A 17346-nucleotide genomic window follows, 5' to 3' on the forward strand; every position below is an offset into this window, starting at 1 on the left:
GTGAATAGTTATAAAATAATTTTTAAATAGATTAGCTTGGTGTTTTTGCTATATCTTCTTTTTTGTGACTTTTCAAACTATGAAATCTCCGGGGATTTTAGGAGATATATAGAAGTACATCATTTACAAATTTCAAAATTATATTTGAATAATTGGACATGTGGAATGCTATACAAGTTTACTCGTAGGAAGAGGCGAGAATAAGAAAGTTTTGGGAAAGTTACCATAACTTGCACTTGGCACATCAATTTCAATTCACGCCCGTGGAATTATATACAAGGCATATCAAAGTATTATAGAACAAGTTTTTAGATCTAAAATGGTTCAAATCTCATAGATAAAACTTTAGCCATTCTGATGTTCTCCAAATTAAGTAATGTAACTATTGGGTGTGTTATATTATTTCCACATCTTGTCCTACACATTGTTACGTTGTGTCGGGTGCAGCAGAGGTTGCAGGGGGGTTTGCAGTGGGGAAGTAGCCCCCATTGAACGGGGTCCAAGGCAGCACCCCGAGATTTTTTCTTTTATGCAGACACAATAATAGTTGTGTTGGACCCAAGGATGGGGCACAAATGCAAATATAAACCTCAAATAACAATCCCTCAAAGTTGCCCCTTGAACATTGAGGCAAGAAATAGGTCAATGCTCAAGTCTGAGACTGATCACCTCAGTTTTGATTTTCTGAAGCTTGCTTAGGTGGCCTCTACACAGACTGAAAGGGAAGCTTATCAGATAAAAAGGAAGAGGATGCTCAGTCTTGGAACTCCTACTTGGATGTGGACTGTTTCAAGAAAAATGAAGGAGCAGATAGTGTCCCTGTGTCCCTTGCACAAGAATACAGTGGTGCATCTTTCATATTAGTTGTGCAGACTACAAAAGACATAGAAAAGTACACAGTAGACATGGTTATTCAGCAGGTGTATAGAGGCTCCCAAGAAGAACATCCAAGGAGGAGAATACACAGAGAGGGAATGAAACTTGATCCATATCTACCTATCAAGCACAAATGTCCTAAACTCTTTGAGGTATGGGATCAAATAAATCCTATCTTGCTGATCTATGATGAACCGGATGACAGGCAACAATTTTGATGGCCCAACAGATGGGTAGTTTTTGAAATTTTAAGTTTTCCAGCCTTAATGTTATAATTGTGTTCTTTTAGCATAGACTTCGTTTGACTCCATGCCCAATTGATACTAGGCATAGTTTTTAAAGATGGTTTTGCATGAAGGCATTAGTCTGCAGTTCTTGAGACCTCACAGGGAGGATCTCATCCCCAGAAGGAGCCAGTGTTAGCTCTGCTACAGCTTCGGTGTTTGAAGGTCAAATTCAGGACTGATGGTTGGTTTGTGCCGAGAGGGGTGCTCGCAACGGTCATTCCCTCCTTCTCCTTCGGTTTCCTCGCACCCTCTTAACTGCCGTTGTCTCTATTTCTTCTATATAAATATTTATTCCTCACTTTCCTCCATTCTCCTACAAACCTCTTCTTTCCTTGTTTTCCCCGTTTCTTTTCGAAACTAAGTGTGGATCCTTTTTCCTTTTAAACCCTCTTTTCTTTGGTCCCCAGGTGTTCAAAACTATGAACTCGCGCCCATAAAGCCTTCTGCCTCAACTATAGCCATTGATTGCCATGCCTCAATCTAACGGTCTTTGTCTTTTCCCCGCATGATAAATCACGATCAGTTTCCCTGTTTCCTGACCGTCCGTTGATTAATTTGACGGTAGTCGCAAGCCCTCTTCCCGTGATCTGCGCACACGTTAACCTGCGGGGGTGGCGTTTTTCGTGTGCCACGTGTTGCTTTCTTATTTGAACAAGGTGGTTTATACGGAAACCACCGAGCCCCGTAGGTGGTGCAGGCATACCGCCTGCCCGCGAAACCGCCCTCCTCCTGCGCGTTATCTCCCGCACACCTTCCGCTCCCATCAGCTGTTGGATCTACCACCCGCGATCCAATGGCCCTCATTCAACCGATTTTGTTTGCTCCCGATAGCTATTCCAAGTTGATATTTGCCATTCGTTTGCTTCATCCAACGGCCAATATTTCCTTTCTTTCCCGCCCATGCATCCTCCATGCTGCCTTCGTCCCGTTGACCTGTATCATTCACCCGAAGCATGAAGCCATCATCTACCTATACCCTGCGTAATAAAGTTTCAAAAACTTCAATTAACCAACAGAATGGCCGAAGGACAAAAAGGATGACTTCGAGCAGTGATGAGCATTTATCAAGCATGGAATTTCATCCATAATTTACTCTAGCTGCCCGAGAAGGACATCAGAATACCAGAAAGGGTCATTTTGTTCATTAAAACAGTCAGATTATGTCAGAGACCCATATCAAATTGTAAATGTGGTTGGTGGTCAATTATGACCCCTCCACACATAGGTTATGCAAAGCAATTTTGTAATCAACCTCTATATATATCCAGAAGACAGAATGTAATGAGGTTGATGAATGTTATTTTGATGTAAGGTTCAACTTCTGGAGACTGTAACTACTGTGATACCTGCAGCATCTGATCTTTATTTTCAGCTAATGCAAGCTTCTTTTGCTGTTAATTGCTCACTTTCCACTTCTTCTTCTTTGTTCCAGGTTGTGTCTGTATGCATTTTTCATGTACTCTTGGTGTTTAGCATTAGAGGGGCTATCATCCCACCTCTGTGTTAAAATATAGCATGTATCATTGAATTTGTATGCAAATTTCTGTTGTTTTAATGCCAGAGAACTGTCATCCTGTTTGTGCATTAAGAAATAGATTTACAGACCGTCTAACTGGTTCTAGCTAGCCATCACAGGGTCCTGTGCATCTGCTGGTGTGATCAATATTCTCCATCATCACATTTTCCTTAAAACTGTGAGTAATTGGTGGTCTAAAGCCTTGTAGTCTGGGGTTGTTCACCCATGTCTGGGGTTAAGCATAGTAGGAGTGGTTATATGGCTTGAATATGCAGCATTTCTTCCATTCATCCACCATTTTCCAACATTTTTGTTGAGTTTGTAATGTTCCCGATCATCTCTGCTATACAACCTAGGAGAGTTTCTTGGGGTGATAACACTACCGATTTATTATAATTGTGTCCCTTGTCTCCTATATATATACAAAGGAAACCTAGTCCTAGAATCATCAAATTTGTCTTATACATTATAATCATTACAAAAGAGGTTTCCCCATAAAAGGGGAATAAAATTATTAGCTTCTTATCATTTTTAAGGTGCAAGGTTCATAACAAATTCCAAGCCTAAAAGTTTTTCATGAGGAAAATGGGTCACTACGAGATGCATGAACTAGCCACCCCCCACTGTAATAAGAATAAGAAAGGCATATGCATAAAATATAGAGCCATCCCTTTGTATTATTTCAACTAGATTTGAAATCCTTTATTTAATTTATTCCCCCTGAGTTCAAACAATCTAACAAGGATTATGGGTCTTATGGACTTTACCCTTCCTCCGAGAAAATAATGTAAGGCTTTCCAACCATGGTCTCAACATTTGGGTCTCTATATGTTGGATCCCTATAATACTAGTGATTACCCCATAACTATTGTAGCTGTACCCCTTATTAATATTGTTGTGCCCCTATTATCCCCATATTGTTATTACTGTGCCCCATATAATCTCTTTATTGTTATTTTTGTGGCTTTATATTATTATTGTTAGGTCGGCTGGGTTATATTGTGACTCCTTAGGCTCCTCTATAGAAAGGAGGTTTTGTCATTTGAATCATCCAAGAATTGCTCATTTACGTAATGTAAAGGAGGTTGCCTCCTCAAAGAGGTTGAATTCTAAGGTGTTGATCTATATTTTCTATCTTTTTCTTGAGCTGGTTTCATAACATTTGGTATCAGAGCTTTGGATTCTAGGGTTTCGCTACTCCAAACAGGTCATCGTGGAATTTTCGCTATAACTTTTTTTCTGCGATGGTTTAGAAGTTAAAAAAAAAACCCATTTGAGAAGAAATCATGCTGAACCTCGGATCTGAATTTCAAAGCTTTTCGCACTATATTTGCAGAGATATGATATGAGGAAGTTGGTCTTTTTGCAGACTCTTGAATTACATTCCAAACAGGTGACCTAGGGAAAAGCGTCATAACTTTCTCTCTGGGGATCGGATTGAAATTTCATAAGAAGGTACAGAAAGAGGATGGAATGTAGTTTTTTGTATGCATTTTTTAGATCCAAAGGTAAAAACAGTGACTCGTGGCACGTCGTACAAGTTCGCTCTACTGAACTAGTCTATAATCAAGTCACTGTGGGAGATTTCACATAACTCTTCCTTGGAGAATTCAATTTGGGTCAGACTTGAGGCATTGGAAAGAGGACACAGAGGGCTACTGCAGGTCATAAATTTAGATCTAGATGATCGGAAAGTACAGAGATACATCATAGGCAATATCGAGCTCCTACAAAGTGAAAAAAGGTGTGTAGATTTTCTTAAATTTTTGCTTAAGCTTGGTTTGAAAATTTATTTTGAAGGAATTCAAAGGGCATAGTAGAGCATTATTATCGTTAACTGTTGCCCCGAGGGAAGAAAATGCAAACCCCTAGTAAGGAACCTGAAAGCTCTAGCATGACTCATGAAGAAGAGGAAGAAATGCGACATGATATATCAAAATTACAAGACCAAGTGCAACAACTGTCCCTTGCACAAAAAGGAACAGAATCTAAGATGGATGGTCTAAAGAAAGGCATAGAAGCTAAGATGGATTGTTTAAAGAAAGGTGTATAAGCTAAGATGAATGACATGGAAGCTAAGATGGATGATTTGAAGATAGATTTGAAGACAGACATGGAAGAATTGAAGATAAATATGAATAAGTTGCTACAAGAAAGGGTCACTAATGGTGAAAGGGTAGTAAAGGAAACTCATGATGAGAACAAAAGAAATGTTAATCATGATTACATAGACTCTAATGTTGGATTAAAGACCCACCATATTCCAAAAATCGATATGAGGAAGTTTGATGGCAAGGATCCTGCAACATGGATATTACAGATGGAGCAATTTTTCGATCTCAATAATGTGCAAAGCACACAAAAGGTACATATTGCAACTTTATATTTGGAACCAAATCAGTTTGTATGGTCAATGGCTTTGCTCTCATAAACAATTTATCACTTGGGCAATTTTTACGGAAGAATTGATAGCACATTATGAGGATACAAAAAGCAACAATTTTTTTAGCGTGGTCATTCAAAAATATATTTTGCAAGCATGTGTATATATATTTTTTTCTTTGATGCATATACAATATTAATAAATTAACTTAAATAATTGCAACCATAAGAAGAGTACCTAGGATATTTTTTCAGTTCCATAAAGAATTTTTCCTTCTTGTGGCCTTTGAAGCCTACCCAACTAAATTTTCCACCGAGCCAACTAGGAACAACTTATCCATATACCTAGTTCTAGGAAGCCTCACCAAGTTCTCTAGTCCTCTGTGCCCAAGTCCAAAACCACTGCCTGTAGCATGTCCGAGTTGAGTGCTTAAATCAATAAGTGCCCAACATCTATCTTAATCTTCACTGAAAAATAAAACCATGTAGTGCCTGAAGTCCTCCAAGTTTTTCCTCTCCTCCATCATAATGACTCCCCCCAAAAATCCATACGAAAATTTACCAAAATTACTCTTCCCATTCACTTCCCCTAATACTATACAATGGATATCATACCATTACTCATTCAATGTCTTGACGTCGATGAGTTACTACTATGGTTCTTTGTTTATCACATAGTCCCCTTTCAAATATGCAGGTTAGCTTACATCCAAGCGTATGCATAACAATATATGTATATAGACATGTGATCCTAATTATCATATTATGGAACTCGATATCCATGCACTAGTATCTCCCAATTAACATTAGCATCCTGGAGGTAAATCATTCATATTTAATGCCCTATAGCAGGCTCGTTAGCCCTTGCCTTGTGGAAAGGGATCCCATACCAGAGCTGAATTACTGGAGAGGCAGATTGTGTATCCAAGGAAGGTTGCAGCGTAGAGTCCACAAGAACATTTTACTTTCATTATAATCAAAGTAATTTCTCGTTACCATTACAACTAGATTACCATTTATTAGCCGTAACCGTATGCCATTTCCCGGTTACAGAAGGGTTTCTGACGAGTAATTGGGATGCTCGAATTTATAATTATGATTGGAAATCTGCGCGCTAGTCTTCCTATACTAATCAACCTAATCTCTCGTGCACTCTACTGAACTTCCAATTTTCGATTTTTTTATCGGTAGTACAGCGAAATTTGGTAACTTTGGATTCATCTAATTTTGTATCTATTCCATAGATCTACTTACAATTTTAGATCAGAGATCAAATTTCTCTATTCTTATAAATTTAAATTTTATCTTAAAATATAATAATAAAATAATAATATTTAATTAAAAATACAAACATATTTTTAGATTTTATTTTTTTCCTTTAAAACATATATCAATCCATGTTAATACCGGGCAAAGACAAAGGTTCCTTCAAATCTTTAAATCTTGATGCTTGGAAATGCAGAATTCAATATTTGATCAAAAAGTTTCACTCTATCACTATTTCACATATCTATACCAGAGGCAAAATGGAGAGGCAGATTGTCTATCCAAAGAAGGTTTAGCCAAAGTCCACAAGAATTCTAGCTCACTAGAGGGGATTGGACATTTTATGATCTAAACGCTGACTGAAGACACCATCTACAAAACTCTGTTTTCTTTTTGTATCAGCCTCCTCTGTTACTTTTATAGTTCTGTCTCTGTTAGGACTGTATTGGATATGGAGGGCTATCATTGAGATCGAGTCTATTTCTCTCAGCAGGCTCCATCTCCCACTCTGTTTCGTTGACAAATCTGTGCCCCCAACTTCTTATCTGATATGATGGATATTATTGACATGGTTGGACTACAAGATTTGAATTTGGATCTTGCACTGCACATATGTGCATCCCCTGCATCCTCTGTGTTTCACTCGTCTGTTTAGGCTGAGATGGAGAACAAACATAGAGATAGAGCCGATATTTCTTTTGCTCAGGCTACTTAGAACCTAGAATCTATGAACTCTGGTTATGTATGTGCTGATTTATGTTTTCTCAGGAACATTGTACTTTCATTATAATCAAAGTAATTTCCCGTTACCATTACAACCAGATTACCATTTATTAGCCGTAACCGTATGCCATTTCCCGGTTACGGAAGGGGTTTCTGAAGAGTAATTGGGATGCTCGAATTTATAACTATGATTGGAAATCTGCGCGCTGGTCTTCCTATACTAACCAACCTAATCTCTCGTGCACTCTACTGAACTTCCAATTTTCGATTTTTTATTGGTAGTACAGCGAAATTTGGTAACTTTGGATTCATCTAATTTTGGATCTATTCCATAGAGTTACTTACAATTTTAGATCAGAGATCAAATTTCTCTGTTCTTATAAATTTAAATTTTATCTTAAAATATAATAAATAAAATAATGATATTTAATAAAAAAAATACAAACATATTTTTAAATGTATTTTTCCCTTTTAAAGCATATATCAATCCATGTTAATACCGAGAAAATCACACATCGTGCTTATATTGAACTATAATACAGCTCTCGGAGCAATAAAATTTCGAGGATAGATATTTCAGTGGATATGGGCGACTACTATTTTAGCATGGGATATGGTTAATATATGGCTTCCTTAATTTGATGGTTTATTCTTTTTAGTCCCTTAACAAAATTTGAGTTTAACATAAAATAGTGATTTAATCTTTAAACCATCCATTTATTATTATAATTTAAAATTTTAACCGAATTTCAATTTCAATCACGGAAAAATGAAAATAAGTGATTTGAGTAATTTTATTTTATTTTTTGGTAAAAAAACACAACACTTTTCATTTAAAATTAAAGACTTATTTACGTTCGTATAATTTTTTCCCAAATACCCAATCACTGGCTTTGAAAAAACAGTACTCAAAAACCCAACAACCCATAACACTATAGGAATTTGGCCAATAACCAACGAAGTAATTCTCTCTTTTCTCTTTTCTGTTTTTCTCCCCTTGAGGTGGGGTTTTTTTTTTTTTCAACTACATCGATGAAATAACAAACTAATTTAAATTTAAACCTATATATATATATATATATATATATATATATATATATATATATATATATTATTTTTTAAAATTAAAATAAAATAATCAAACAAATTATATTTATAACTAAAATAACTACAATCTATAAAATAATAATAATTAAAATTGGAGACTAGACAGAACGAAAACCCTAGCGAAGAAATGGCGAAAAGAGGAGGGGGATTCGGGCACGGGTTTGGGCGAGGCCGAGGTGACAGAGGCCGCGGGGATAGTCATGGTGAACGCCGAGGACCTCGAAGAGATGAAGAAGGAAAGTGCGTAGCCGTGAAAAAGCTCGACCACCTGGTAAAATACGGGAAAATCCGTTCCCTCGAGAAAAATTATCTCTTCTTGTTGGCCGTTGAGGTGCACTAGATCATGGGTAACGACAATGGCCACATCGAGCTTGGCGTTAAGTGCAGCAAAGAGGTGGCCACGGCCAGACGCAGAGCCATTATTTTGGCCAAGATTTTGGTTATTCCCATGAGGAGGAGGGATTGGGGTAACAAGATCTAGAAAGCCCACATTGTACCTGTCAAGATCACTGGTAAATGTGGCACTAGAACAGTCAGAATTGTGCCCCCCCCAAGAGGTGTCGGAATAGTGGCTGCTCGTTTGCCTAAGAAGGTTCTACAGTTTGCTGGAATCGAAGACGTGTTCACCTCCTTGCGAGGGTCGACCAAAACTCTCAGTAATTTTGTCAAGGCCGTCAAGATGCTAGAGGAGTACCCACAGACTACAGAGCATTATGAAGACATTGAAGCTGCACGGTCATGCATGACCCAGAGGACCACAGAACCCCCTTCCTTGGTAACTTCTAAACACTTTCAATTTTTTATTAAAACTCCTTCAGGTAAATCTACTTTGATTTGGGTCCTTGCAACAAAGTTTGTTATGAACTTGAAGAATATCATTGCCCAACAAATTGGCTACCTGGTTGTACTACAACATCTGTGATATGGGGGTAGAACCCTACAGCATCTTAGGTCCATTTTCGGCTACAACATTATGTTAGAATCTACTATAACACTCAACCTGAGGCTGCAAGGTGGTGCAACAACTTTAAGTTCAACAAAACAAACAGAGGGAGGCAGTGGGACAAGCACAAAAACAAAAAACAACACAGATCCACAACAGAAGCACAAAAATGGAGGAATATCCTTCAAGAACATCTTACAAGGGGGAAAACTCCTATAGTAGTCCCAAACCAAGCTGGAACAGAACCTAGTCCATACATTGTGGAGGAGTTAAACTATACACCAGAACTAAATATAGATATACCAGAAACATATGAGGCATGTAATAATTTTGAATCACAAGCCATCATTTGTCGACTCAACTGTTTCTGGCCAAAACCTTTTGAACTTTTCCATTGGATATTCACAAAATGCACTCTACACTGTGAAATCCACCTTTGTTCCAAGGGGTTTTTCATTGTCAAATTCCATTCAACAAAGGTAAGAGACATTGTGTTACAGGAGGGACCATGGTTTTGGGGATCTACGGGCCTTTTCATCACACCATGGTTCCTGGAATTCAATGCCAATACTATGGTTGTTTCTAGGATGCCAGTTTGGGTCTGTCTGCACAACCTCCCATTACACTTCTGGGACCAACAGGTTCTTGCAGGTATAGGCAACACCATTGGAAGATATATTAAAATGGACACACAAAGAGTGGAGGAAAGAATTTTTACATTCGCACGCATATGTGTGGAAGTAGATCTCAGTAAAGGCTTATCGGACCGCATACAACTGAAGCATAAACAATGAAGCTGGACATAGACACTAGACTATGAAAACACAACATTTAGGTGCAAAATATGCCAGCGACATCTACAAAATACATGTCCTAAAGACAAAAAAGACAGCCGAAGGAAGAAGAAAATAGGGAAAAAACACAAGGGTTGGAAATTCGCCCCACCAGATCCTAAAGAGGAGGAGTTTGAAGTGGAAGGGCCCATACTAAATGAGAACAATCAAATAGACAAAGAAGCAGAAATCCAGGAGACATCTCCACAAGGACCTATGGAATCACACCCGGAAAAGATTCGAGATACAATGGAAAACGGTGGAACCAAAAGATTACACAGATCAGACACCTCTGATTCTGACAAGGAAAATCCCCGACCAGACGCTGAAAATCCACTTTAACTTGTATCCACGATGCCATCTCAAGGGGAGTGGCGCAAGGTCGAGAAGAAAAAGGGGAGGAAAACATGTTTTTCTCCCCATATGTACATTAAACTTTTTTTTATTAAACCCCTAATATGAGGTCATTTGACTTGCAGATGGAATGCGACTTAGCATATACAAAATGTAATTTTGTTTTCATTAATAAAATTACGACTTTTCTTACGGAAAAAAAATAATAATTAAAATTAAAATACATTTAAATTTAATTTATAATTATTCTTTCCAACCAATAAATTAAAATAGAATTTAATTAATCAAATTACATTTATAACCAAGATAATTAATTTTCTTATTAATCTTCATCTATCTTATTAATTTTCTTATTTTTATTTTTTAATTTTCTTTAAATTTTTAATAACTTATTTGTTTACAATTTTTATTTTGATTGTTTTTCTCATATATATAATAATTATTATTATTTTCTTATTTTTGTTTAATTTTATTTTAAATTACTACGAATTTTTCGGTCTTTGTTTTTTAAATGTTCTTTTTTATTTTTATTTTTTTCAAACCACAATTTATTTAAAGAATAAAGTGTTTTTAATTTTTTTTAATAAAATAAATTGACTTTTTTTTAATGGAGTTTTTTTAGTGCGACTTTTTGGACTTTCCAGTGCCAGGGAAAATTTGAGGTGAAATCTTGATTTGTGTTATTTAAAATGTATATATGGATTCAACACCCTGAAAAACCCCTACGGCACTTGGATTGTGTAGGGGTTACTCATCAAAATTGTGATTTCAATAAATTCTTGCAGGATTTTAAAGAAATTAGACCGGAAAAATGTATCGCAAAAGCTCTAAAAAGTCACACTAAAGGCAACTCCTTTTTTAATTAGTGGTTTTTTTTTTTTTTTTTACTAATGAAATTTCTTCACCATGGCTTAAAAGTGCCACAATTTTAATACTTTGTTGAAAAGGGGTTCGACTTGTCTTAGGCCAAGATTTTAAAAGTGTTATAATTTTATTTAAAAAAAGTTTATATGATAGAACAACTCACTATTTTGGGTGTTGATTTTTAAAGTTTTTCCTAGTGACGATATTTGGTTTTTAATGCAATGGTTGAAAAACGTTGGAAATTTACCATTTTTTATAATCATGATTTTGGTTTTTCTTCCATGGTTAATAAATCATAGGAAATTTAAACCTTCAAAAAAAGTAATTTGACATCACCAGCTTTTGATTTGGGGTGCTTTTTCATATTTCTTGTGCAAAGTATGGGTTTTTGGGGCTAGACTTCTCATATTGAGACTATAGTTTTCGTTAAGTTGGTAATTGTGCTACTCTATATGCACCTGAAATTAAAAGGAGAAGGTACAATCTCAATATAAGGAAGAATGGGTACCCGTTGAACTGCACAAAAAACCAACCCCAATTTATCAAGTTTATCCTTATTAATAACTAGCAAGACTAAATGTACGTGCCTAGTTGGGACCATTACACCACTTTTCTCTTCTTTATATTTGTCATTTTGGTTACTCATTGTGGGTCACCTTAACATAGAGGCTTTAATATAATTGCAATATATTCCTTATGCAAAGTCAAAATAGATATAGGGTCAAAGCCAAGTTAAGTACTTAATGGTGATACATGTGGACAATTGCCTTTACCGCTAGATGCTTTCAAGCTAGAAAGTGTTTCATGAGGACAATGGGTCACTACAAGATGCTTGAACTAGTTGCCCCCTATTGGAATAAGAATAAGAAAGGTAAATGCATAAAAGACACGAACCAACCCTCTACATTATTTCAACTAGGTGTGAAATCCTTCATTTGATTGATATCTCCCCGAGTTCGAACAATCTGACAAGGATTGTGGGTCTCATAGAATTTACCTTTCATTTGGGAAATTAATGGTGAAACTGGGAGAATAATGATGAGACATCTCAAGAAATACGTGGTTCAAAGTTTAGATCTTGGTTCACTATATTTTCATAGAAATGTTCCAAGGAAGTTAGGGTTTCTAAATTCTCCTGAAATCAGTCTCAAATAGGTCAGTTCGACATTTTTACTATAAGTTCTTTTAAGTTTTTCGACCATGAAACTTTGACCACATTTAGGCAAAATCACAATGAACATACGGTTCCAATTTTAGAACTTGGTTCACTATAATTTTGGATATATGCTCTAAGAAAGTCTAGGTTCTTGAATGCTCCTGAAATTAGTTTCAAATAGGTCAATTTGGAATTTTTACAGTAACTTTTTTTTAGTGAGGTTTCAAAAAGTGAAACTTAGATCATGTTAATGAGAAATCTCAGAGAATATCTAGTTCAATTTTCATAATTTGGTTTGATATACTTTCATAATTATACCTTGTGGAAGTTAGGGTGAATTTAATACGATTACCAGTCAGCCGTGTTCTGTAGGGGTAAATTTTGATGATGAAGTTAGGATTATGTTATTTACGTGCTCATTGCTAGACAGTTGGAGTGATTTAGTTATGGCCATTAGTAACTCTTTCTATGGATCTACTACTTTAAAGTTTGACAATGTTGTCGGTGCAATCCTTAGCGAGGAAATGCAATGGAAAAGCTTTGGTGAGACATCAGGTAATGATTTGACTGTAGATACTAGGGGCCCATGATATCATAGTAAATCAAGGAAAGGTAGATCCAAGTCTAGATCATGGATAGTGTGCTGGAAATGCGGGAAGAAAGGACACCTGAAGAAAGACTGTAAGTCTCGGAAAGGAAAAGAAGGACACACACAACAAGAAAACAATCATGAAGTGAATGTGATAGGTGACGTGTTGCAATATGCTTTGATTATTTCAATAGAAAATATTATTGATCCCTGGGTGGTAGATTTAGAGGCCTCATTCCATGCCACAACTGATAGGAAACATTTTCATGATTATGTTTAAGGAGATTTTGGACAGGTTCATTTGGGTGATGATAAACCCTATAAAATCATTGGAATGGGTAAAGTTTCCATAAAATAGCAGAATATAAACCAATGACTATTGAAGGAGGTAATGAATGTTCTAGATCTGAAGAAAAAATCTAATTTCGACAGGGAAATTGGGAGGTGAAGGCTGTGTAACTACTTTTACAGATAAAACCTGGAAGGTCACTAAAGGAGCCCTAGTAACAGAAAAAGGAGAAAAGGTTGGTACATTGTATTTATGTAATGGTATTTCTAATTTTGTTAATGCTTTAACCTCAATAGGAGAAAATACAACATTGTGGCATGATAGGCTCAGGCACATGAGTGAGAAGGGGATGCAGATTCTTCACTTAAGAAATTTGCTGCTAGGTTTGAAGAATTTTGATCTGGAATTCTGTGAGAATTGTGTTTATCGAAAACATAAGAGAGTCAGATTTCTCAAAGTTGGGAAAGAAAAGAAGAACAAAAAATTAGAGCTTGTGCATACAGATGTCTGGGGACCTGCTCAGTTATCATCTCTCGGTGGCTCTCGCTATTATGTTACTTTTATTGATGATGCAACCAGGAAAACCTAGATTTATTGTATTCTAAATAAATCTAATGTATTTGATACTTTCAAGAAATGGAAAGATTTGGTTGAGAATGAGACAGGAAAAAGGTTTAAGTGTCTCAGGTCATACAGTGGAGGTGAATATTGCAGCAAAGAATTTGATAAGTATTGTTCAGAGCACATAATTCGTAGAGAGAAGACAATTCCAGAAACACCACAAGAAAATGTTGTGTCAGAAAAGATGAACAAGAAAATCATGGAGTGTGAAAGGTGCATGAGATTGCATGCAGGATTTCCTTTACAATTTTGGTTAGATGATGTAGATACTATTTTTTATCTAATAAACAGAGGGCCTTCAATTTCCTTGGATGGTGGTATTCCAGAGGAGGAAGGGACATGTAAAAAGGTAAACTACTCATTTTTAAAAACTTTCAGTTGTGAAGCCTTTGTCCACATTAATAAAGAAAATAGAACAAATCTTGAGACAAAATCAAAGAAATGTACCTTTATTGGATATGGTGTTACTGATTTTGGTTATCGCTTTTATGATTATGAAAATCACAAAATAATTAGGAGTAGATATGTCATATTCAATGAAAGGTCCTTATATAAGGATCAAATGCAGGAAAAGAAACAGGAAAAAGAAAATAGAGAATACACAGTGCTTGATGAGATCACAGAAAAAGTAAAGGTGTCTGAAAATCATAATGATCAATAGCCACAACAACAACAACAACCACAACAGCAAAATGCACCTCAAACACCTAAAAGTGGTGTTAGAAGATCTACCAGGATAAGTAGTCCCCCTAAATGATACTCTCCTTCATTATATTATGTATTGTTGACTGATTCTGGTGAACTAGAATGTTATGAAGAAGCAATGTAGGTAGAAATAAAGAAGAAGTGGGATCTAGCCATGAAAGAAGAGATGGACTCCTTGGTACATAACTAGACTTGGGACCTAGTCAAGCTGCCTGCAGGTAAAACAACATTGCAGAATAAATGGGTTTACATGTTGAAGGAAGAAGATGGAGGTAGAAAAAAGTATAAAGCTAGACTTGTGGTGAAGGGGTTTGCACAGAAGAAAGGTATAGACTTTGATGAAATATTTTTTCCTATTGTTAAAATGACTTCAAGCAGAACTAATTTAAGTCTAGTAGCAACAAAAGATTTGCATCTTCAGTAGTTAGATGTAAATACGATCTTTCTCCATGGGGATTTGGAGGAAGACATCTATATGCAGTAGCCACAATTATATGAGGTCAAAGGGAAGGAGAATCCAGTGTGCAGGTTGAAGAAGATATTGTATGGCTTAAAACAGGCTCCAAGCTAGTGGTATCTAAAATTTGACAGGTTTATGTCTGAACTAGGTTATACTAGATGTCACTCTGATCATTGCGTTTATCTCAAAAGGAAAAATGATGGCATCTATATTATATTGTTATTGTATGTAGATGAGATCCTTGTTGTAGGGTCTAACATGCAGGAAATAAATGTGCTCAAAGGAAAATTAGCAAATTCACTTGCAATGAAGGATTTGGGTGCTATAAAACAAATCCTTGGTATGAGAATAACTAGAGATAGGAAAAATCATAAATTAACATTGTCTCAAAATGAGTACATACAAAAGGTGTTGGAAAGATTTAATATGTAGAATGCAAAACTAGTTAGTACATCTTTGGCTAGCCATTTCAAACTAAGTAAGGAGATGTGTCCCAAGACTCGGGAAGATATGGATATGCATTAGCAATTGGAAGCTTAATGTATGCAATGGTATGCACAGGGCCTGATATTTCACATGTAGTGGGAGTTGTAAGAAGGTACATGAACAATCCAGGAAAAGAACATTGGATGGCAGTGAAGTGGATTCTCAGGTATTTGAGAGGTATCCCATATCAAGAATTATGTTTTGGTGGTTCAAACATTTCTCTACAGAGATATGTTGATGCATGTATAGCAAGTGATAAAAATAATAGGAGGAGCACCACAGGGTATGTGTTTACTGTAGGTGGAACAATTGTTAGTTGGGTTTAAAAAATGCAAAATATTGTTTCACTTTCAATGATGGAAGCGGAGTGTGTTGTTGCTACAAAGGCTAGTAACAAAATGATTTGTTTGCAAAGGTTTATGGATGAATTGGGCAAGAAGCAGGAGATGGACATGTTATATAGTGAAAGCGAGAGTGTCATTCATATTGAAAAGAACTCATAATTTCATTCAAAGACTAAACATATATATCACTAGTACCATTTCATACGGTTAGTGTTGGAAGATGGACAGTTGAAGCTAGAGAAGATACACACTAGCTAGAATGCTGCAAATATGTTAACAAAAGTTGTAACTAGGTAGAAATTGGGATTTTGCTAAGTTTCGATTGGTCTTCAAGTATGATGATTGAGATGAGAAACAATCAGGTCCAAAGTGGAAGAATTGTCCAAAAAATGAGTAGCAGTGGGGTTACTATAATCAGTCTCCAAGTGGGAGATTGTTGGGTGTGGAGCTCGATTATCTTCTTTATTCAGAGGGTTTTGCTGCGTTGGACCCCAGTTTGTAATGAGGTGGCAATGCCACCCATTTGATCATTGTCAGCAGGGTCCAACAGGGGGCGATGATGATTTTATGAGGCCCCTGGCAGGGGTTCAGGGGCAGTGCCCCCGAAGCTAAAAATAGATGTAAAATTTCCTTGTAAACTATTGTAATTTCGTAGTCAATCTGATTCGTTCATTAGGCGGATGATCTGACGATAGAAGTTATTCTTAATTTAGGGTTTTTTTTTTCCCTAGAAGGAAACCCCTCACTATATATGAGGTAATTTTATTGCGGATGGATATATATGTGTGTATTCTAAGGGAGAAAGAGAGAGGAGACTGTGAGAGCGAAGAGGAAATTACAATGGATCTATTGTAGGTTGTGTCTTCATTTTGATGGATAATATAAAGGAAGGACTGACTATTTCTCTATGGACGTAGTCCAAACTAGGTGAACCACATATATCTGCATCTCTCTTGTTTTATGCATTTTTTGTGTTTGTGTTTTTGCAATACTTTATGTGTTCCATTGCTATGTAATATATAATTTTCTAATAGATGTTGTATTAGGGGTTCAATGGTTACAATCATTGGAAACAATGATCTTTAATTTTTAAGATATATTCCTAATATTTACCTTAGAAGGAAGGAAATTGGGCTTAGAGGTATCCAATGGAAACCCTCTAAAGTGATTAGCGCTAACAGAATGACAAAATTACTCAAAAAGGGACCCCTGGGCGTAATGGCACAATTATGTTCACTAAATGTTCAAACGTCAATATCATATATGCCAAGGGATCTTCATAAAGCTGCCAACAATCATCCCAATGTATTTATATTAATACCTAAGGATCTTCCACCTAATCAAGATCATGACCATGTTATTCATTTGCATCCGAGAAGTGTACTAGAGATTAATGAAGAAGGGAAAATCATACTAGAAGTAGAAAAAACCCTTTAAATAATGATTAAGCAGCCAAGTAATGCAATAGTTGTGGAGTACATCATCAAACAAAAGAACCTACAAGTGAAAAATATGACATGTTAAGATGACTTATTCTTCGAAAAT

At 36.2% G+C, this 17346-nt stretch overlaps 1 pseudogene; it reads left to right on the forward strand.

Annotated features, from left to right (window-relative positions):
* The first annotated feature begins 8284 nt into the window (after positions 1-8284).
* LOC149184205 (uncharacterized) lies at positions 8285-9079 on the forward strand (annotated as a pseudogene).
* The last annotated feature ends 8267 nt before the right edge of the window (positions 9080-17346 follow it).

This window comes from Pinus tabuliformis, chromosome 3_2 (assembly GCF_031772625.1).
Source record: "Pinus tabuliformis cultivar Carrire ecotype Pingquan chromosome 3_2, CPIR1, whole genome shotgun sequence".
Lineage (NCBI taxonomy): Eukaryota > Viridiplantae > Streptophyta > Pinopsida > Pinales > Pinaceae > Pinus > Pinus tabuliformis.